General features: G+C 39.3%; 1 protein-coding gene across 1 annotated transcript in view; it reads left to right on the top strand.

Moving 5' to 3' along the window:
* Tex11 (testis expressed 11) overlaps window positions 1-22,936 on the top strand; it is a 126,097-nt gene that overhangs the window by 39,638 nt on the left and 63,523 nt on the right.

Here is a 22,936-nt window from a genome sequence, read left to right as displayed (position 1 = left end):
CTTCCGTCCTCCGCCTCATTTAAGCCTTCCTATTCAATTAGTCCCCTTTCCCCTTTATGTAACTGCGTTTTCTTTTATGATTTTGCTGAAAATATTTTCCAGACCTTGGAGCTGGGAGTCTTTTCCTTCTTCTATTCCCGTTATTCTTGGGTTTGGTCTATTCATAGTGTTGCAGATTTCCTGGATGTTTTGTGTCAGGAACTTTTATGATTTAACTTTTTTTTTTTTTTGACTGTTGTATCGACTTCTCCTATCGTATCCTCTATGGCTGAGATTCTCTCATCCATCTCTTGTATTCTTTTGCTGATGCTTGTGTCTATTGTTCCTGTTTTCTTCAGTAGGTTTTCCATTTCCCAAACTGCCTCAGATTGTGTCTTCTTTATTGCTTCTATTTCCATTTTCAGGGTGGGGTGTAGTTTAAGGATGTTAAATAGGGCAGGCAATGGCTTGGGTGTCCCTTGTTTCCTGGTTGTCCCTGGTGACTGCAGGCCTCCAGGAATGCAGGCAATGTTGTAGGGGCAGGAAATGGAACACAGGGTATGGGGTGCAGTTTACTGTTGGTGTGGCCTCAGGGAAAGTAGGCAGAATTGTGGGTGGGAAGTGGAGCACAGGATATGGGGGTGAACTGTATTTTTCTAATTACACGCTTTCTCTAGACCTTTATTAAGAATTCAATTGCTTTTTGGATCGCTTTTTGATAATCTTAGTTATTTGTTTTTTCGACCCTTGATATTTTAATGATATAGTAAACCTAGTAAAGATCCACAAGGAAATAAGTAGCTAAACTGATTATGGGGGAGGCAAAACCTCAATTTTCTTGTTCAGAGGCATTTTCTGGAAATAATATGTAGATATAAAAATAGATGAGTTAGAAAATAATATATAGGTAGATAAAGAGAGAATCTACTCTCTCTCTCTCTCTCTCTCTCTGTGTGTGTATGTGTGTGTGTGTGTGTGTGTGTGAGAGAGAGAGAGAGAGAGAGAGAGAGAGAGAGAGAGAGAGAGAGAGAGTGATGGAGACCAGAACATGACCTCAGGTGTCAGTCCTCAAAACAGCCACCTTACAGTTTGAGAAAAGGTCTCACTGGGACCTAAGATTTGCCATCCAGCTAGAATGGCTCACTAGGACCAGATTTGCTAATTCAATTATACTCCTAAACTCCAAGGATCCTCTTATCCCTACTTCCCCAGTTCTGGGATTATAACTGCATGCTACCAAGCTTGGCTTTTTATGTGGGTGTAGACCTCCAAACTCAGGTCCTTTTACTTGCATGGCACAACCAGCTGAGCACTTTTACCAACTGAGCTGTCTCCTCAGCCCTTGACATATTACATATTTCAGAAACAGCATCTTGCTTTGTTGTTCATTTTGTGCTCATATGAATCTGCTCCCTCGGCCTCCCAAACAGCTTACTGCAATGAAGTGATAGTACGATGAAATGCAATAAGTGTTTGGTGATGTTGACCTTTAATGGTCAAAAAAAGGTTCAATTTTATGTGAGAGAACTAGGAAGTTAAACATTTATTTATACTTTGTGTTTACGTGTGTATACACATGCATGTGTGGTGTGCATGCCTGTGTCCAGAGCACAACCTCAGGTATTTTTCCTTAGGCACTCTCTACCTTGTCTTTTGAGACAGGCACTCTGATTAGCTAGTACTGAACTGAGTAAACTAGATTGGCCTGCCAGTAATCTTCAGGGACCCACTCTTCCCCTTCTCTCCAGCACTGGAATAACAACCATGTGCCACCATGCCTGACTTTTTACACGAGATCTGGGAATTAAACTCTGGTCCTCATGTTTACATAGCAAACACTTTACCGACTGAGCTATGTCTCTAGCCATGGACTGCTTGTTTAAAAATGGAAATTGTCAAGCTAACCTAAAAAAAGTTGATTTTGCAGGGTAATTCATTTTAAAAAAAATTGGTTAGACAGTTTTACACATATAGTCAAAGTATTATAGTCTTTTAAAGAGACATATTAAATAGCTGGTTACTCTTACATGACTGTTTTTAAGCAATGAAACAAGGTACATTTGCTGATTTCACTGGTGAGTCAGAGAGTCTTACTGTTCTAATGAAGACATTTGCGGAAATTGGTGGTTTGTGCCAAAAGGGAAGATGAGAAAGGGGTATAGAATTCTATTGCAGTTTAAACTTTATCTTGATGTGCTAATGTATTTGAATCCTGTAAATATCTAGACCAGAAAGAATCAAGCACAAGTTATAATTGAAATGAATATAGTTTGTCTGTAAGTGTGGTCTTAAAGTACTTTTTCAAAAAGCTTTAAGATTTTCTTGTGAACTTGGTCTGATCTTTTTAGTGCATAATAATCTGAGCAGTTCTTAGTAATGATTTCTGACATTGCTGTCTGCTCATTTCCAATAACCTTATTAGGGCACCAGATGATGATCGAATTTTGAACATGAAAAGTAAGTTAAAAAGAGACTAGACTTGGAATCTGTAAGAGACTGATTGCGACAAACTGTATTATATAAGCAATTGTAGTACTAGGTCAAATTGGAGGTGTAAACGTGTTTGGATGTGATTGCTTTATCGACATTAATAGATATTTATAGACTTCAAGCTTAAGTACAGTCATGTGATTAAATCTAGTGTGAATATGGTTAGCATCCTTTGTTTAATGCAATGGATTTAGCTTCTTTCCGGAGGCTGTGTGTCTCTGTGTGTGTCTGTGTTCGGTTGGTTTGTTGGTTTTTTTTCAGGTCACCTAACAAAAAAGCCCACCGAGAAGAGATTTAGTAAATTGGTTACACAACATTCTGTGGGGGGAAAAAAAAAGCTGCCAGAAATTTTAAGGTTTGGAAATGATCTATTTTCATTCTCTGGATTGATTCTCCTCTGTTCCAAATAAAAACACGGTTCACTATAGGTATCATAGAGAACAGGATCTGGGAAATGCAGCTCGGTGGTAGAGCACTTGTGTAGCACGGGTAAGACCCTAGGTTCTATGCTCAGAGCCACATAAGCAAATAAACAAGCAAACAAAAATTTAGTAGTATACTACCTTAATGGTCTCTACCTTTAGATACCATCTATGTAGTAAGTATTCATAGTACAGAATGTCAATGGGTATAGTGTGAACGTTTATTCAAAAATAGTAAGTCATGATTCTTCCCTACTGTGAACTCTTTTTAAAGGCAAATGATATTACTGATAGGAAAATAATTTAATGTGAGAGGCAAGAAAGTTGGGGATGGGGTTATTCCCTTTAAAAAGATATTCTTGCTTTTAAAAAATGATAAAACAATCCTGGTTTCCCGTGGAAATATTTCTAACTACAGATAATCATGTTTTTTAAAGCAAAGTAAATTGCTTTTTGTTACATCATTAAAAAATTGAATGTTTGTTACATGTATGTGACTGTGTATGTAAAATAGGATATACTTTTTTTGAAAAACATAAGTCGGAGTCAGACCCAGTGGTGCACGCCTATAATTTCAGCACTCTAGAAGGCAGAGGCAGGTGTATCTCTGTGAGTTTGAGGCCAGCCTGGTCTACAAAGTGAATCCAGGACAGCCAAAGCTACTCAGAGAAACCCTGTCTGGAAAAACAAACAAACAGGGAGGGAGCTACAGGGGAGATACAAAGTGAATAAACTGTAATTAATAAAAATAAATTCAAAAACAAACAAACAAAAACCAAAAAAACCCAACCAAACAACAACAACAACAAAAACACATAAGTTGTTTAGCATTTCTATATTCAACCAAAATGTAGCAACAGGGCTAACTTTTGTCCCTGCTTAAACAACATTCCTCCCAGAAATACAAGGCAAAGTCTCAGGACACGGTGGCACATACTCATTATCTCCCCATTCAGGAGGCGGAGGCAGGTGGTTATCTGGGAATTTGAGGCAAGTTGAAATTAACATTGAGAGTTCTAGACTAGACTGGACCACATAGTGTGACCCTGGCTCAAAAAGGCAAAATGAAAAGCAAATTCTCCCCCATCCCCCGCCCAGAAATAAAACAACGAAAAAAGCAAAAACCTAAAATACATTTCTAAAAGTTGGTTTGTTGGCATTGAATATCAGATGATGACAAATGATCATTGGAAGATAAGAAATAATATAAGGGGTCTGGAGAGATGGCTCAGAGGTTAAGAGCACTGACTGCTCTTCCAGAGGCCCTGAGTTCAATTCCCAGCACCCACATGGTGGCTCCCAACTGTCTGTAACTTCAAGATCTGGCACCAGCACACAGATACATGCAGGCAAAACACCAATGCACATGAAATAAAAAGAATTTAAAAAGTCATGTGGATGGAGAGTTAAAATAAAAGAAATAAAGTAAGCAATTCAGTTGTTTGGCTTACTTCAGAAGTTTCTAGACAACCGCAGAGGAAGGGGAGCTGGAGTGTGGTCCGACAAGCATTTTGATTTGATTTGAAGAGCTGGAGTGAAAAGTCTGGGGAGGCTAAGTCAGAGTTCATAGAAGAGGGTATCAGAAGATGAGTGTCTAGCAGAGCCTCCAGTTTTCAGTGGCTCACAACATATACACGGAATGAAATACCTCAAGTCAGAGTAGTCGCCATGAAATACCTCAAGTCAGAGTAGTCGCCATCTAAAAATACTACAGAGTACAGTACTGCGCACTCACATGGGTCTGGGGATAGAGCCTATCTTATCATTCAGACTGGAAACCTCTAAATCGTGGCGAATTCGACAAAGGTCTCAGGGGTTATCGCTTCAGTAGGAGGGAATCAGTCCCGTAATGAGCCCTTTCCCGGAACAAACTAAAAGCCATGGAAGCCTGTGAAAAAGGATCAAATTGACCAGGGTACTTCATTGATTCAGAGCCCTATTTAAATTATCTGTTGAAGTTCACAGTGTTTGAAATCTAGTAGATAAATTTTTGAGCATACGAAGAAGCGGGGTAACAGAACCTATAATGAAGAGTCTAAACAACCAATTGAAAGCCACCAAGAACTGATACCAAATTAGCATCAGTCTCCCTCCCTCCCAGCCACTTCCCTGTGTCCTTTCCTCCTCTTTCTTCCTCCCTCTGTCTTCCCTCTCTCTCTTCCTCCCTCTGTCTCTCCCTTCCTTTCTGCCTTCCTTTTTCTACCTTTGTTTTGCATCTCCGTTTGTAGCTAGCTTGGCCTGAAATAGACTGTGCAACCAATCAAATTAAATATTCATACACACTAGAATATTATTTGACCCCAAAAAGTGTGATTTCTCAATGTAAACAATATATTTGGATGAAAATGTGTTTATACAACACGGTACAATGTACAATGAATATATACAATTATTTTAAAAAATATACCTGCTTTTAAGAATTGTTCTTTCATACTAAATATTTTTTATTCTTTTCATTTTTTATCCTTTTAAAAATTTGTACTTTTTATATTAATTACGGTTTATTTACTTTGTATCCTAGCTGTATCCCCCTCCTTCATTCCCTCCCATTCCCACCCTCCTTCCATCATCTCTTCCCATGCCCCTCTCCAAGTCCACTGATAGGGGAGGCTCTTCTCTCCTTCTGTCTGACTCTAGCCTATCAGGTCTCATCAGGACTGGCTGCATTGTCCTTCTCTGTGGCCTGGTAAGGCTGCTCCCTTGTCAGGGGGAGGTGATCAAAGAGCCAGCCACTGAGTTCATGTCAGAGACAGTCCCTGTTCTTCTTACTAGGGTACCACTTGGATACTGAACTGTCATGGGCTACATCTGAGCAGGGATTCTAGGTTATCTGAATGCATGGTCCTTGGTTTGACTATCAGTCTCAGAAAAGACCCCTGGGCCCAGATTTCTTAGTTCTGTTGCTCTCCTTGTGGAGCTCCTGTTCCCTCCAGATCTTTCTATCTCTTCCTTCTTTTGTGAGATTCCCTGCACTCTGCCCAATGTTTGGCTATGAGCCTCAGCATTTGCTTTGATACCCTGCTGGGTAGAGTGTCGGGAGCCGTGACTCAGCGGCCTGCTTTGATATTTAAATCTCGGTGGAGAGATGGCTTTTAGCAGGCCTTTTACTAATGGCAGAGGAGAACTTGCAAGTCCATCTCCTTTTGTTTGTGACAACAGGTGGGATAGCTTGTGAGGGTTACACCTCTTCCTCAGGCTCCTAGTGCAAATTAACCTATTGTTCTGAGATGTTTTACTGGCTAAAGTAACTCCTCAAAAAAAATAAAGTGGTCAGAAGGCTGGAGGCAGAGGATGAGGCAGCACTGGAGACTGGCTGCTGGCACTGCTTGCTGCAGCAGTCTGCCTTTTGCAAAAGGACCTTTAAACAGTTTCCTGTGTGCTGTGTGTTTATTTTATTAATATTAATCCTCACACCCGACTCAAGAACCGTTCGACTCTGCCCGGCTGGCCCCAGCAGTAGAGTCTTTCAGAGGCCCTCTGTAGTAGGCTCCTGTCCTGTTCCCTGTTTTCTCCCTCTTCTGATGTCCATCCGTTTGCCTTTCTGAATGAGGATTGATCAACTTACCCAGAGTCCTTTTTCCTGTTTAGCTTCATTAGGTGTACAGATTTTAGTATGCTTATCCTGAAAGACTCCCAGGAGCCTATCTAGACGGGGAGACCCCGCTTCCCAAGGAACAGCGAGACCAGCCTTCGGATGCAAGCCGCAAGAGGTTTATTTTGATACACGGGTACCCGGGGCGACCAATCCTATCGGAGGACTTGCGCGCCTCTCGGTTGGGGTGACGGGTTTTTATAGGGCTCGGGAGCAGGAGGCGCGGTTACAGAAGCGAGAAGCATAGTTACAGGGGTCTGATTGGGTGGTTTGAACAAAGCCGTAGTTAAGTCACGTACCCAGAACAGGGAAGGCGGGAAGGCAGATTGTGAGCCGAGTCACGTACCCACCCGGAACCGGGAAGGCAGATTGTGAGCCGAGTCACGTACCCACCCGGAACCGGGAAGGCGGGAAAGAATGCAGCGAGGTAGCTCTTGCTATACTGCGCCTACTCTACATAGTGTTAACAATCGCTGCTTATCTTTTGGTCTTTCATTTCCCCCTTTCCTATGATCATTTGAAGACCCAATCTTGGGTCTTCCAGATATGACCCCTTGTATCTTATAGATTTATTTTTTATAATGGGATCTAGGGTTCCTTCAGGGTGGATATAGGGGTAGTAAGCCAAGGAGAACTATTACAGGATCTCTCTAGGCTTTTAGCCCAGTTGCTGCAATATTAGTGTCCATTTCAGCTAAGCAGATGTCCAAGACAATAGCTAATGCCAGGGAGCCCCTTTTGACTTAGCATTTCAGCCTGCTAGGGGGGATTTGGGCGTAGATCCGTCTTCTGGAGCTTCTTCGAGCTGACCGTTGGACTGTAGGCATCAGGGGCTAGGAAGGCTGAAATGCCAGTCAAAGGCTGGGCAATGGGGAAGTCCCAAGCATCTGGTTCGTTGATCCACCCGAAGAGGCAGGGAGCAATCATGTCAGTTTCCAGGAAGTCCAGATCTCAGCTTGCAGTCCACAGCTGATCCCGGACAGAGTTAAACAGGTGAAGATCTGCTGAGACAAATTCAGACTGGAGACAGGAGTTAAAATTTGTCTATTAAATGGGAAAGATCAGGGAAAATCTCATCTGCGATCCTTTTGAGCTATGCCAGATCCAGGTCACATCCCTGAAACTCATGTGAAATTTTAGTACACAAAAGGAAATATACATAATTTTAAATACTCAGAAAAGTAACATATCAGCAAATCAAACATTTTGAGAGGAACAGGTAAAACTGCATCCCACTGAATGAGTATCAGTTAGCTGTTTGTTTTATAACCTTTATACACAACCTAAGTGTGTCCACAGTAACATTTTTTTTTTTGTGGGCATAGCTGTTTGTAATTAGTCACGAATGAAGCTTGGCCATTTTTATACACTCAGCATATACTTTTAGTTTTCACTTTTACTTTTATGTTTACACTGGAAAATTAGGCAGAAATACATTACTGGCTTTTAGTGCTAAACCCTGGATGCTTGGACTTTCCTTAACAAAGCAACTAGAAGGAATAGGTTTAGGATATTTCTGTGTCAAAATCTACCCCAGAAATGGCAGATATTAAGAATAACATACTAAAAACTATGACTTTTGGGTCAGATACACACATTAAACAGATGTTTTTAAAATAACGAGAAGCACCTTTAGTCTATCTTTAGAAGCCAACAAAGGAAATTAAAATCTTAACCTGGTGACTGAATAATAAGCAGTTATTGCTCCATCAACTTATCAGAACTCTATTGATCAATGTCAACACTCTGAACTTTTAAAATTTTATAACATAAGCACAATAGTAGCAAAGAGGGGGGAGAAATTTAAAATATTTCCCACTTTTAATCTGCTTTAAAATATTTTCTCTTTATAATTTATAATTATATACCTAAAAAAACTACTTAGACTCTCCAATCTTTTGTATTTATCAACCCTGAAACATTTTTTAAACTAAATAATAACACTCTAGATTTTTACAACCTAAACTCCTATATTCTCAGACCCTATATAAGCTCCACTTATTTATCTTAAGACATGAGTCCTGTGAGCAAGGCAAACCTGTCTTTTTTTCTAACTAAGGTATCTAGTACTCTGTGGTTCTAGCTAATGAGCTGATCAATGAGCTAACAGTCGATCTAATTGTCTTTTCTCTAGCTGCAAAGCTACTGTAAGCTTAGCATAGCCGTCAAGGTGTTCAGAGACCTGAGAAGGATAAATTATAAGCTAAATAAATACCAATCCATGTGCCAATCAAAATGACAGGGATGACTAGTTAGCCCATTACCTAGGCAGTGTCCCTGGCTCCTGTGTTTCAGCATCCTGAACAGACGCAGTTCTGCCAGGCACATAAGATGAGAGACTGTTTCTGTGGAGAAAGAAATGAGAGAATGGCCTCACCTCGCCCTTAGCAACGTGAAACATTGACTCCAGGTGTCCACAGTTTTGGCTGGGCCTTAGCAGTGGGCCAGTTGAGGCAATATTGCCCAGTGGTTAGCATACCACAATCCAGAGTAGCATTCATCTGTCGTTGTGCCCAAATCTTCTCGGAGACCTTGGGGGACCTACTGCCAGGATTGCGGGACTTCCTGTCACAATAAGCTTACACATGTTAAAATGCCTAATTCAGATTTCTGACAAGCTTGAGGGCCAGCAATCCGAGTTACTCTGTTTTTATCATCTGCTCTAAACTCTGTCCTATAAAACAGAATGCTATGATCTCTGATTCTAGCATATTTTCGAGATGCATGTCCTAGAAGTATATATTTTAAGACAAATAGACAAGAGACTAGGTAAGGCTCAACTGCAGTATTTAGCATGACTTTAAATCTGTTCTTTCTGAACTAAAATCAAAGCAAACCTTTTAATCGGATACAGTTTATAGAGAGGCTAGCTAATCTTGCTGCTCCTACCACTTGCATTAAAATTGAACATTAAAAAGCTTTGCATTTAGCACTAATGACTAAACATATCTCCGGACCAGCATGGCGGCTGGCCATGTGTAACTGAACTGAGCTGGAATCCCTAAACAAACATGGCAGCCAAACTACAGCTTCACCAGCTCTCTATTGCTGAACCATCATGGCGGCTGGCCACGTGTAACTGAACTCAGCTGGAAGTCTTAAACAAATATGGCAGCCAAACTACAGCTTCACGAGCTCTCCATTGCTGAACCATCATGGCGGCTGGCCATGTGCTAGCATTAGCACAGGCTGTGACTGACAATACCAAACATGGCCATTAGGTGCTGATGATACAGCAAACACTTCGGAGCTTCCATAATCCCCCACAACCAAAAGTTCCCAGTAATCGAACACGCTTTAGAACCAACTGCATAACAGAACAATTTTAAACTGTAATTATTTTAGCCATACCAAACCTATCAGCTAGAATTTTTTTTCTTAAAAGAGCATAAAAAACATTTTGTAATGAGGAATCACCAGCCTTTTAAATGAAGTATAACATTTTAAAATACAGTTTTTTTTTAATCATATTAACTCTCTGGCTTTTTATAACACATCCACTAACCTTCTGCAACATGCTATATACATTCAGATTTCTAGCTTTTCTTTTCTGGCTTAACCAGACATGCTTACTTTTTTGCTCTCTTTCTTGCTTTTCAGACAACATAAAAACTCTCACTAAAATCCTTTCCATTCTGACATGATCCTGCTGAAGCCCAGAGTCTACGTACGATTTGCTTTTTATAGGCAAAGCAAAAGCAAGTTACATTACTATAAAGAGGAGTTCTGAAACTGCCAAATTTTTTTTTTAAATAACTTTCCTGCATCTGATAACATAAAGGTAACAACCAAACTCTAAGGAACTTAGAACAAGCTTTAAGGAACTTGGTGGAACTTCCCGTTTTCTTTGTCTCAAGATAAAGAACAGGGTGTAAACATGTTTTTTATAAACAAAGCAGCTTATCAAACAAACAGCTCTCCATAAGATACATTTCAAAAACTGCAATTTTCTCAGTCATAGTCATACCCAAATGTCTGATAAACTTTAAACAATTTTTTAAAACCCGTTTTTGCAATATTAAAAACAAAGTACCCCTTTTGTAGAAGTCACAAGGCATAAACATAATCTTTAAAATTAAAACCAGATTTTAAAACCAGAATTTACCAGTGCAAGCAATTTTTAAAACCAATACCAATTTAAAATAAGCTATCCTTTTAACCTAGAAGGAAATGAGAATTATTTGACCAAGGTTTTTCTTTTTCTTTTTTTTTTTTTATCCATACCAAGATGGCGGTTACATTATAAAATCACATGGTGAAGTCAAGATGGCGGCGAGACACTGAGACACTTTAGACCACGTGGCAGCCTATACAATATGCGCTGATGGATCTAATAAAGCGCATAGGCACACATTTTAAACAAATTTCGTGAGGCCTTTCAGAACAGAAAACAAAAGGTAGACAGACAAACAACACTCACTACACTTATGACAAAAATCAGGCAGACAGAAGACAACACAAACCGCGCGGTACGAGATCGGCGCCAAAGCGAACACAAAAATTCAGATGGAGACCGTGTCGGAGGTCCGGTTCCTCCGTCTCCCAGATGAAGCACGTAGCCTTCTCTCAGGGGCGTCGCCCCAAAGAGTCCCACTCGGCTCGTGTTTCCAGACAGGAGGGAACCCAAGAAGGGTTACCTTTCAGACGGGGAAGCAAGTGATTCCCCTACCAGGCACTCCTGAGACGTCTCCCAGGAGGCACGGAATAGAAGTACGAGCCCGTCGGCTCCTTTTAGTTTCCGTCTGATACAGATGACCTGGCCAAGTCCAGACCACAGGGGGACTCGAACCCCCTGGAAACGAACTCACAAAGACAGACCGTTTAACATAACGATACACAAGACTCACAGAACAAAAAGCCGGCAGGTCTTACCTCCTGACGCTGGGTCGGTGGTCCCTGGGCGGGGGTCTCAGATCTCGGTGGGACCTCCAAATGAAAGACTCCCAGGAGCCTATCTAGACGGGGAGACCCCGCTTCCCAAGGAACAGCGAGACCAGCCTTCGGATGCAAGCCGCAAGAGGTTTATTTTGATACACGGGTACCCGGGGCGACCAATCCTATCGGAGGACTTGCGCGCCTCTCGGTTGGGGTGACGGGTTTTTATAGGGCTCGGGAGCAGGAGGCGCGGTTACAGAAGCGAGAAGCATAGTTACAGGGGTCTGATTGGGTGGTTTGAACAAAGCCGTAGTTAAGTCACGTACCCAGAACAGGGAAGGCGGGAAGGCAGATTGTGAGCCGAGTCACGTACCCACCCGGAACCGGGAAGGCAGATTGTGAGCCGAGTCACGTACCCACCCGGAACCGGGAAGGCGGGAAAGAATGCAGCGAGGTAGCTCTTGCTATACTGCGCCTACTCTACATAGTGTTAACAATCGCTGCTTATCTTTTGGTCTTTCAATCCTATATTATATATCTTATATCCACTTATAAGTGAGTATATACCATGTGTATCTTTCTACTTCTGGGATACCTCACTCAGGATGATCTTTTCTAGTTTCCACCATTGCTGGTGGGAATATAAACTTGTACAACCACTTTGGAAATCAATCTGGCACTTTCTCAGACAATTAGGAATAGCGCTTCCTCAATATCCATCTAGACCACTGCTAGGCATATATCCAAAAGATGCTCAAGTACACAACAAGGGCCTTTGCTCAACCATGTTCATAACAGCTTTATTTGTAATAGCCAGAACCTTCAAACAACCCAGATGCCCCTCAACTGAGGAATGGATACAGAAATTGTGGTACATTTACACAATGGAATACTACTCAGCAATGAAAAACAAGGATGTCGTGAAATTTGCAGAATTGTTCCTTTAAATGCATATTTTACTTGGCAAAGGTAAGTAATGGTGATACACACTACAATGTGAGCCCTGAGAATATGAAGATAAGTGAAGTCAGCTAGTCAAGTAAATGGTATTCAGTTCTACTTATGTGAGTTGCATAGAGTAGTCACATTCATAGAGATGTGTCCTATGATGGTGGTTGCCATGTTCTTGGGATAAGGAAGAAATGTGGAGAATAAGTATAGAGTTTTATTTTGTTTTAATGCTGGCTATTGAATTCAGGGCCATATGTATACTAGTCACGGACTCTTATTGCTTTATACCTTCTGCCCTAAGGGTTTCATATTTAAAAAATCGGTAAGATTTGGAGATTGGTTCCCTAATATGATGAATATTCATACACTAGTGACCTGCATAGTTAAAACTTGTTAAGATAAGCTTTGGGGACAGGAAAGGTAGAAATTTCACTCAAGGGATAGATAACAAAACCTTGTTTCTTTCTTAAAAAGTTATGATGATGAATTCAATGTTATTCTTTTTATATGATTAAAACTAACCATAAAAATGAAACCCAAATGAAGACTTTAAAGTATTCAAAAGCAGAAGGAAACTGATACCAGCTAGAAATATGGATCTATACAAAAGAATGAAGAACATCAGGGATGGTAATTACATGAATAAACATATAAGATATTTTCTTCTCATAAAAATTTATTTAGTGCTGTGGTTGTAGCTCAGTTGGTAAAGCGCTGGCCATGTAAACATGAGTACCTAAATTGGATCTCCAGCATCCATGCCAAAAAAGGAAAGATGCAGGCTGATAAGCCCAGTGCTGAGCAGATAAGACAGGTGGATTCCTGGTGGTCCCTGGTCAGCCATCATAGCCTAATTTGAGAGTCTCTGTCTTAATAAGAAATCCTATCTCACAAAACAAAATGGAAGGTTCCCAAAGAAATGAAATTGATTTACACACACACACACACACACACACACACACATACATATACACACATACACATCTTCATACTTGCCCAACATGAACATTCACATACACACAGAATAAATTTTAAAAGATGTCTGCTTAAACAAAAATAATAAGATAGTCTTATGGGTTTTATAACATGTATAAAAGTATCATGTATCACATTGTACATTATAATAACATACATAGGCCAAATGGAAATAGAAATGTATAATTGTAAAGTTCTTATAGCATAAAATTGAAGATAGGCAATGATAACTTAAACATTAATATAATATAACACAGTAAAACAATGTTCCATCTCATATGCCAATAAAGGAGAATAAAAGCAAATCCTAAATATGTTTACATAATTCAAAAAAAAAAAGAAAATGGGGGGAAAAGTTGATGGAACAAAGACTGGAGAGATGGATCAGTAGTTAAAAATACATAAAAATTTTGTATCTTTACTTTGAAGTTAGATGGAACAAGTAGAAAGCAAATGACTATTAGCTGGACCAGGGGTAGTATATGCCGGTTATCTTAGCAATTGGAAATCTGAGGCAGGAAGATCACAAGTTCTACGCCAATCTAGCCTATATAACAGTGACTTTCTCAAAGGAAAAAAAAACAACAAATAACAAGATGATAGATTTAAATGCAAACATATTAAAAATCATATTAAATAAAATAACTTCAGTGAAACATAGAGATTGTCAAGTTAGATTAAAAATAAAACAATAAGCAGGTTTATGTTCTTTTTTTTTCAAGACAGGGTTTCTCTGTATCCTTGGCTATACTGGACTCAAACTGTAGATCAGGCTGGCCTTGAACTCCAACTCACAGAGATCTGCCTGCCTCTGCTTCCTGAGTGCTGGGACTGTAGGCGCGTGCCACTGCGCTGGCTTAAGTTTATGTTCTTAAAGCAAAAGGATGAGAAAACTCTGTAGAGAAATACTATTAATCTAAAACTCATCACAACCAATTTCAAGACATCATAAAGCCACACCATTTCTCTATAAGATTGTGATAATGTCAATGGCAAAGACACATAGATCAACAGAAATAAAGAACCCCAAATTAAGCCAGGCATGATCTACAGAGTCCACGATAGCCAAGGCTACACAGAGAAACCCTTTCTTGAAAAAACAAAAGAAGAGACAGCCCTGATCCCCTTACTAGGGAACCCACTTGGAAACTGAGCAGCCTATGGGCTTCCTCTGAGCAGGGGGTCTAAGTCCTTTCCATGCATGGCCCTTGGTCTCTGCAGGACCCCCTGAGCCCAGCCTTTTTTTTTTTTTTTTTTTGACTCTGTTGGTCTCCTTGTGGAGCTCCTGTCCCTTTCAGGTCTTTGTATCTCCCCCTTCTTCCATAAGGTTCCCTGCACTCTGCCCAAAGTTTGGCAATGAGCCTCAGCATGTGCTTTGATACCCTGCTGGGTAGATCCTTTCAGAGGCCCTCTGTGGTAGGCTCCTGTCCTGTTTCCTGTCGTTTCCCACTTCTGATGTCTATATTGTTTAGGTTGTAGAAAATTAAACCAAAGCTCTCAGTACAGTGTTGGCTGAATTACTATGAAAATTCAAGGTCCAGCCTTGAAGGGTGTTTGTGGCTAAAGTTAAGGGCATTAGTTAGTAACATATGGGACCCTGTAACTTAGAATGGGGATGTATATGATGATCCTATTGAAGATGAGAATGTTGAACCCTCAGAATCTCAAGGGTTTACCTTACCTGAGGAAGCAATCTCTCCATCCTGAGCAGAAGACGTACTCACACCCCCCCCGAAATACTAAATATTCATTGTTTATTAAACCAGCAGTGACTTTCTCTAAAGGAGATGCCAGGCAAGACAATATTGATGTTTCTCAGGACCCACCAATAGTTGCCTCTAGACTTATAACCAGACTTAGGGCTAAAGCAAGCTTCTAGAGGGGAGATAGAAAGAGTAGCCCATGGGGAGGTGCACTACACTTATAAAGGGTTTAATGAGTTTGCTAATTCACTTAAGCAGAACTCTTGGGAATATGTGTGGGAATGGATTTTAAGGGTATGGGATAATGATGGAAGGAACATAAACATAAAACTGTTTACCAATATGGATGCACTGAATGGCACCTCTAGGTTTAACACTGGAAACTCACACAATTAAAAAAGTGTCAAAATATTTTTGAATGGTTGGCTGAAGCCATTGTCAAAATATGGCCTACTTAAAAGGAGATGGAGATGCTTATTGTTGATGAAGGAATTTTAGGGCTCAGGGAATTTGCAATGCTAGAGTGAAAACACTATGTAAAACCTAATCCTCCACAATGGAAGTCAGAGAAGACATACCCTTTACTACTCCTATGAGATGCAAAAGGTGAGAGGGACACTGGAATATTTGAAGAGCTTTGTTGTTGCCTTTTTTCTTGTGGTAAGAAAAAAAAAAGCATCTCAGGGTTGGAGATGCTGCTGCTCAGATGGATCAATTAAATGAATGGGTTCAGTTGGACTACAAAGTATCAGGGGCCAGGTGGTAGCACTGAATCTCCAAAGGCCAGACGGTTAGAGCTTGGAAACAGCATGATTAGACAATTAATGAGAAAGAAATATGGGGAAGAAGTATGTAGCTAGATCTCTCCAAATGGGAGAAAGAAGTGAAGATTCTATTGTCCCACGTAAATGTTCATCAAAAGATGACTTCAGCTGAGAAGGAGTTCAGTAATCAAGTAGACAGGATGACCTATTCTGGGGACAGTCAACCTCTTTCCCTAGACATTCCTGTGTTTGCCCAATGGACCCATGAACAAAATGGCCATTGTGGAAGATAGGAGTTATGCATGGGCTAGACAACATGGATTTCTACTCACCAAGGATTACCTGGGTACAGCTGCTGTAAGTAACAGATCTGCCAACAGCAGAGGCCAATTCTGAGCCCTAGATATGACACCATTCCCCGGGAATGAGAGTTGCTTGGCGGCAGGTTGACTAAATTGGGTCACCTTCCCCATGAAAAGGATAATGCTTTGTCCTTCCTGGGGAGTATTTTTGCTGTGTATGGATTTGCCTTTCCTGCAAAAGCTACCATCCATGGATTTGCAAAATACCTTATCCAGTGTCATCGTACTTCACCCAATATTGCTTCTGATGAAGGAACTTTCTTTACAGCTAGAGAGGTGTGACAAGAGGCACATGATCTTGGGAATTCCCTGGTCTTAACCCTGTTCCCCACCATCCTGAAGCAGTTGGCCTGATAGAAAGATGGAATAGCTTTTTGAAGACACAGTTAAAATACCAATTAAGTGGCAGCATCCTCAAGGACTTGGGGCATGGTTCTCCAGATGGTGATCTGTGCTTTGAGTTAGCATCCAATACGGTTTCTTCCTTAGCTAGGATCCATAGGCCCAGGAATCAAGGGGTGGAAAGGGAACAGTTCCACTCACTATTGCCCCTACTGATCCACTATGAACATTTTTTGCTTCCTGATCCCAAGACTTTAAGTTTTGATGGCCTAGATGTTTTGGTTCTGGAGTCAGGGAACACTCCTGCCAGGACCCACAACAAACATTCCATTGATCTGGAAGCTCAGATTCCCCTCCCACCTTGGCTACTTTGGGCTTTTGATGCTCTTTAAGCCAACAGGCTAAGAAACAAATAACAGTGTTAGGAGGGGGCTGATTACCGTGGGGAAATTGGGATGCTAATACACAGTGGGGGTAAGAAAGATTATGTCTCAGTGCAGGAGATCCTTCAGGGTGTCTTTAGGTGCTACCATGTCCTATGATTAAAATCAGTGAGAAACCACATTAGCCTACTCCAAGCAGGATCACAAAGGGCACAGATCTATCAGGAATGAAGGTATGGGTCACTCCTCCAGGAAAAGCGTCCAGACGGGTTGAAGTTCTTGCTGAGGGTGGAAGAAATACAGAAGGGTTGTAGAGGAAGGTAGTTGTAAATACCAGCTAAGGCCATAAGACAAGTTGCAGAAATGAGGATTATAATTGATATGAGTGTTTCTGTGATATTTTGTTAATAATGTATTTGTACATTTATATATTTTATTTCCTCAATTTACATGTAATATAACATCAGTTAAGAGAATATCAGTGGGGGCTGGAGAGATAGCTCAAAGGTTAAGAGCACTGACTATTCTTCCAAAGGCTCTGAGTTCAATTCCCAGCAACCACACGGTAGCTCATAACCATCCGTAATGAGATATGATGCCGTCTTCTGGCCTGCAGGCAGAATACTACATAAATAATAAATTATAAAAAAAGAGAATATCAGTGGTTATCATATTTAAGTCTGAGGTACTAAAAGAATGTCGTTCTTCAAGGGGCATATTCACCTGTTCTAAATTTATAACGTACATTCTATAAGTTTCTCTAGAAAACACTGACTAATACAGTTGTCTCTGGGTTTTATCATATATAGCCTTTATTATGTTGAGGTGTATTCCTTGTAGTTCTGCTCTCTCTAGGACTTTTAGCATGAAATCATGTTCGGTTTTCCCAAAGTTTTTTTCTCCTTCTATTGACATGAACTTATGTTTTTTTTTATCCTGATGTATATTTTTATGATTTGTTATATGCATTGACTTATGCACATTGTATCAGCCTTGCATTTACAGGATGAAGCCAACTTGATTGTGGTGAATGATGTTCTTGACATATGCTAGTATTTGGTTTGTAGTACTTTATTGTGTACCTATGTACATCAGAGGTATTGGTCTGTAGGATTATTTTTGTTGTGTCTTTACCTGGTTTGGTTATTAGGATAATAGTGGCTTCACGGAACAAATTTAGGAGTCATCTTTCTGTTTCCTACAATTTTTGAAGAGTTTAAAACATTAGTTATAGCTTTTCTTTTAAAGTCTGGTAGAATTTTGCTATGAATCCATCTGGACCTGGAGAGTGTTTGTTTGTTTGTGAAAGGGAAGGGAACTTTTTTTGGTCTCAGTCTTCTTTTTATGGTTATGTTTAGGCTGTTGGTCTCTTGGTTTAACATTGCTAGTTTGGATGGGTCAAAAAATAATGTTTCTTTTGGATTTTCCAACTTAATGGAGTACAGATTTATAAAGCATTACTTTATAATATTCTGTATTTCTTTGGTATCTGTTGTAATATTTCTTTGTTCATTTATAATTCTGTTAATTTGGGTCATCTCTTCCTTTCTTTTGGTTAGAATGAGCTCTTAGATTTATTGATTCTTTGTATTATCTTGTTTCTATTTCATTAATTTCTTTGGTTTTTATTATTTCTTGACATCGGCTGAGTTTGGGTTTGGTTCATTCTTTTTTTTTCCCCAAAAATTTCAGAGTTGCATCATAAAGTCATTTAATTTGTTCTTTTTCTGATTTTTTAGTGTAGACAATTAGGCCTATAAACTTCCCTTTTAGTATTAATTTTTATGTACCAAAGAGGTCTAGTCATGATGCATTTTCATTTTAATTTAATTCCAGTAATGTTTGCATTTCTTTCTAATTCTTCTTTGACCTTTTCACCATTTCGTAATGAGTTGTTTCATCTCCATGGACTAAAACTCTTGCTGGAGTTTGTTTGCTGTCAATTTTTAGTTTTATTAGATAATGGCCAGCTAAGGTACATGGAATTAGTTCAGTTTTTCAGTGTTTGTTAATGTCTGCTTTGTGTCTGTTTTTAGAAAAGTTTCCATGTGCTGCTATGTAGATTATTTTTTGGCATTTGGGTGGAATATTCTGTAGATATTTGTTAGGACCATTTTATGTAGGATGTTGTTTAATTCAGAAGTTTCTCTGCTTTGTTTTGTTTTGTTTTCCAGATGACTTACCTGTTGGATAAAATAGGGTGTTCAAATTACCTACAATTATTGGTTTTGTGTTAATTTGTGTCTTTAATTTGAGCAGTATGCTTTTTATGAAATTGGGTGCACCAAACTTTGGTGCATCTGTGTTCAGTATTGTGGTATTTCCCTGGTTAATTAATCCCTTGATTAGAATGAAGTGCCCTTTATTGTCTTCTGTTTTAGTTTTATTTATTGTCTATTGTTTTAATTTGATGTTTATTTTGTCAGATATTTGGATAGCAATACTGCTTTCTTTTTTATTCTGTTTGTATTTTTTCTGTCATTTTACTTTAAGGTAGTATATACCTTTAAATTTGAGTTTCTTGTAGGCAACAGATACATGAGAATTTTGTTTTTTTTCTAACCTAATATTTTTATTGATTATTTGGGAATTTTACATCATGCAGCCCGATCATACCTACTTCCTTCTCCTCACAGGTCTGCCCCTACAGAAAAGAAGAAGAAAAATCCACAGACTCAGTTTGTGTTTTTCATATACTCACTGGAGCGTTGTCAAACTCCAAGTAGCCAGCTCCTTAAAGAAAACTGACTCCTTCCTCATCTGCACCCCTACCAGAAGCCTTCAGTTGTGGAACCCTAAACTTAAGGATTTTTTATCACAATTTTTTAGAGTTTTCTTTGATGATTTACTGTCTAGGCTCTTTTGGGGGGTGGTATGGCATAGGGTTGGGGTACGAGTTGTCACAGAAGCCTTCTATGTCCCTCTTTTTCAACTGTGAGTCTCCAGTCATCAATATCACTGCAAAAGTAGTTTCTTTGCCCTTTCCAGTCAGCAGAAGCATGGATCATGGACTTCTGCATGGGTTCTGGCAACAGCAAGGACCGCAGACATCCACTTGGTCTCCAGTGGTAGTACAAACCATGGACATCAACATGGCCCTCTGCTGCAGCACAGGCCATGGACAGATTTTGTATTTTAATACATCGAGCTTGCTGAGTCATTTGATAGTTGAGCCCATTTATATTTAGGGTTAATTGAAAGATGTGTGTACAGGGCAATTGGCAGTTCTTTTAGTTGTGTTTTATATTTCATTGTTACAGCTTCTTTTTTTTTAATCTTTTGGGTGTGCTTACTCCTATCTTCAGTTGAAAGTATTGCATTTTGTTTAGTGGGGATTTTTGTCGTTTTGTTTTATATGAATTTGTTAGGCTGTTGGATCATGGAAGTTTTAAATTTTTCTTTAACTGTGACAGATAATTTTGCTGGGTACAGTACTCTAGTTTTCATGTCATAGTCTTTTAGAATTCGGAATATCTTGTTCCAGACTCTACTGGCTTTTGGAGTTTCAGTTGAGAAATCAAATGTTATTCTGATGGGTTTTTCTTTATATGTAACTTGGGTTTCCTCCTCTGGCAGCTTTTAATATTTTTAGAAGTGTTTTGCATATTTAATGTTTGTACTGATTGGTTTATGTCAACTTCACACAAGTTAGAGTTATTTTGGAAGAAAGAACCTCAGTTGAGAAAATGGCCTTTTCATATCGGCCTGTGGGCAATCCTTTGGTGCAATTTCTTGATTGATAATTGATGTGTGAGGCCTGAGCTCACTGTGGTACTTGCCATGCCTAGTCTGGTGGTCTTAGTATAAGAAAGCAGCTTAAGCAAGCCATGAGGAGCAAGCCAGATAACAGCACTCCTCCGTGGCCTCTATCCTACCTCTAGGTTCCTGTCCCAATTTCTCTTCATTATGGGCTGTGATTGCAACATGTAAGCTAAAATAAAACCCTTCCTCCACAAGGTACTTTAGATCAAGGTATTTTATCACAGCAACAGAAACATTAACAAGGATTGTGTTTTAACTATGATTGTGGTACCAGGGCCAAACCTAGGGCATTGTTCTTGCTAGGTATGTACTCTACCGGTACTTTCAAACTTTGAAAGCATAGATGTTTATAATTAGTTTTTTTTATTTTTACGACAAAAATCCCCACTAAACAAAATGCAATACTTTCAACTGAAGATAGGAGTAAGCACACCCAAAAGATTAAAAAAAAAGAAGCTGTAACAATGAAATATAAAACACAACTAAAAGAACTGCCAATTGCCCTGTACACACATCTTTCAATTAACCCTAAATATAAATGGGCTCAACTATCAAATGACTCAGCAAGCTCGATGTATTAAAAAACAAAATCTGTCCATGGCCTGTGCTGCAGCAGAGGGCCATGTTGATGTCCATGGCCCTATCCTCTCTATTACTTCTTTTCTGTTTTGTCTTTCAGTTAATTAAATTTCTCTTTACATATTTCTAATCTACTACTCATCCCGTTGATTTCATTTTCATTTTACTTGTTATATGTTTTACTTCAAGAAGTTCCTCTTTTTCAACATTTCAAGGTCACATTTTAAAATGGTCTTTGGGAATAGAGGCTCAGTGGTTAAAATACGCTGGTTGGTCTTGCAGAGGATCGCATGTTTATTTCACAGTACCAATTTAGTGGCTCACAATTGACTGTAACTCCAGTTCTAGAGGCTTTGATGCCCTCTTCTGGGTCCTTAAGTTGCAGACATGTATGTAGTACACATACATACATGTAGGCGTAGCACACATACATATAAAAATAAATCTTTAAAATTAGTCTTTGTTTCCATGAAGTTCACTGATAGTCAAAAAAATGTTAAACTGTGTAGGAAAAGCTAATTAGAATGCATACAAGCTTGAAAGATCACTATAATTGTGTTGCTAGGTACCACTATTAATCTATCTACTTTCATTTTTAAATATATCTTTTTTCAAACTTTGAAAGCATAGATGTTTATAATTAGTTTTTTTATTATCTCAGTTTCTGCATCTTGAATATCTGTTTCTATTAGTTATTCTTTCTGGTGTTCTTAATTTATGGTGCCTGATTTTATAGGGCGCTTGGTTATTTTTTTAATGTTTACAGCTCATCATTCTTGAAAAAATATTTATGAAATATTTTGAAATGAATGCCTTGTCTCCCAGAAAGGATTTCCCTTTCTTCTTGTATATATTTGGGGACAATGATTTATAACTTTAGGTCTTTCAAGCTTTCTCCCCACCAGATAATTTAGGGCTGCAAACAAAAGAAGTCTTACTTATGTTACAATTCAAGGAACATTTCCTCCTATGTGGTGTGCTGCATTCTATTCAGTGCCAAAGCAACTTTTTTTTTTTTTGTTGTCTCCTGGAGTGGATATAGGGAGGAGCAAGGCTGCTTCTGACTTAGTCTTAATCTAACCATGTACTCTTACGGAACTTGATGTCTAGTTCCTGATTTACAAAGGCCTGTCAAATTTTCAGTAGACTTTTGCCCACATTCACAAACACTTACCAGTCAAAAGTAGTTTTAATTCTCTGCTTACCATTCTGGGACTTTTCTTTTTCTTCGATTTGGTTTTATAAAATTTTTTTTTGCAACTTTCCCAGTTGTCTTATTATTTTCTCTCTCTCTTTTTATAAATTAAAGCATATTATTTCTCTGTGGTAAGGCCCTGTCTTGTCTCCTATTTTCTCCCGCTTCCAATATCTATCCCATTTGCCCTTCTGAATAAGGATTAAGCATCTTCCCTATGATCCTCCTTGCTTAGTTTCTCTAAGCGTACAGATTTTAGTATGTTTATCCTATATTATATGTCTACTATTCAATTATAAGTGAGTATATACTATGTGTGTCATTCTGCTTCTGGGATACCTCACTCAGGATGATCTTTTCCAGCAGGGTATTAAAGCAGATGCTGAGACTCATAGCCAAACTTTGGGCAGAGTTCAAGGAATCATATGAAAAAAGGAGGAGATGAAAGACCTGGAGGAGGCAGGAGCTCCATAAGGAGAGCAACAGAACCAAAACATCTGGGTCCAGGGGCCTTTTCTGAGACTGATACACCAATCAAGGACCGTGTATGGATATAACCTAG

Source organism: Meriones unguiculatus, chromosome X, assembly GCF_030254825.1.
Source record: "Meriones unguiculatus strain TT.TT164.6M chromosome X, Bangor_MerUng_6.1, whole genome shotgun sequence".
Classification (NCBI taxonomy): domain Eukaryota; kingdom Metazoa; phylum Chordata; class Mammalia; order Rodentia; family Muridae; genus Meriones; species Meriones unguiculatus.
The sequence above is the reverse complement of the archived record's forward strand: the minus strand, read 5'-3'. Positions and strand labels throughout refer to the sequence as shown.